This window comes from Lissotriton vulgaris, chromosome 4_1 (assembly GCF_964263255.1).
Source record: "Lissotriton vulgaris chromosome 4_1, aLisVul1.2, whole genome shotgun sequence".
In the NCBI taxonomy this organism is placed as follows: Eukaryota; Metazoa; Chordata; class Amphibia; order Caudata; family Salamandridae; genus Lissotriton; species Lissotriton vulgaris.
In genome coordinates this window covers 768,573,588-768,575,175 of record NC_141691.1, presented here as the reverse complement: position 1 = coordinate 768,575,175, position 1,588 = coordinate 768,573,588, and positions in this window count along the sequence as shown.

Genomic DNA, 1,588 nt, shown 5'->3' with positions numbered 1-1,588 from the left:
AAAGCCAAAAAGAAACATTTTTTTTTTTGCAAAAAAGTTGCGGGGTGTTCGCACCCTGTCGCGCACTGCTATTTACAAGAGTGTAAAAAACTATAGCTGAGAGCGTGGAAAGGGGGCAGGGTGGAGACTTCCTGACCTCTTAGGTTTTCTCAGGGGGTTCATTAAGGACCCCAAAAGTCTAAAAGAAACATTTTTTTTCCACAAAGTTGCGGGTGCGTGCACCCGGTCGCGCACGGTGAACAAAAAAGATACAAAAAATGGAGTTAAATTACAAGTTTGAGTGTTTAGATGTAAGTTTGCTCTAAAAAGAGCCGTTGTGTTAATTGGGTGTTTTTGTACTTATAAGTAAGTACCGATGCAGAGTCTCATGTTACAGAGGAAGATTCTATTCCCCTCATCCGTGAAATGAACACCATCTCTCCTATAGATGCCTTGCATGTTGTAACACAAGTTGTTGTGGTATATAGAACCCATGCTATAGTCTCTGAGGAAAGCAGAAACAGATTTATTTACATGTTTCCTTGCTTTCCCAATCTGTGGACAATGTTGATTGGACCAATTCCATTTCTGTCTTTGGCATATATTGGAATACACAAAGGCAGTTTGAGGAAAAAGTGACATCAATTGCCGAAAGGTGTCCTTTAAAAGCATTTCCAGACCTACCCCAGTCAATGTGCCTAGATCATTTCCACAACAGTGCACAATTATAAGGTCAGGTTGTGGGAGATGCATAAAAGTTTTCACCAATGGTATCAATTGGTGACATCTCAATCCTCTGTGGCCAATCCACGTAATGTCCACATTTGGTAAATCAAGGTTGGAATTACGTCTGTTTGCTGCATATTTTTCAATCCAGTGAATATAGCTGTGTCCTAAAAGCCAAACTTTCATTTTCAAGGCAGATGCAGTAGTACTCCGATGGGTTCTGGAAGTGAAATGGCAGTTAGAAGCTGAGAGTTTTGATAAAAAAGTGGATGAGGTTTGGTGTACTTGAAAAACTAGAAATGATTCGTTGATTCTTACAATTCAAGATTGAAGACTAGGTTGCATGTTAACCTTATGCGCGCTAGCGGAATTCCGCTCGTACGCTGAGATTTTGAAACCCGCACTTTACGTGACGAGCTGGGCTTGTCATCAGGGTGCGAGGAGGCTACGCCATGACGAGCCCAGCTCATCATCAGCGTGGAAGGGGTTAATGTTTTTTTAAAACGAAAAATGCTATTGGTTGTGAAAAAATAATGAAAACTAACAAAGCAGTGGATAAGCAGGTGTGTTTGGAGGGAAATCAGCCTTTCTGGTTTGATTTGGAACATTGAGATACGAACTTTTGACCTGTGTCTTCAGCCAAGTGCAGAATGAGGTGTTACCATGGTAACAGCCAGAGAAGGTAGAGGGTGAAGGGTGACCTTTATGTGACTTTGAAAATATTGAAAGGGACAACCAACTGAAATGTTAATTTGATTTTGAATTTGTGCGGGAAAAAATACGATTGGTTATATAGACAAATATGAGTCTGTATTGAGAGGAAATCTGTGCCATTAATCTTTGGTTGCAGTGATAGAAGCATTATTCAGAGTTTCTGCAAACG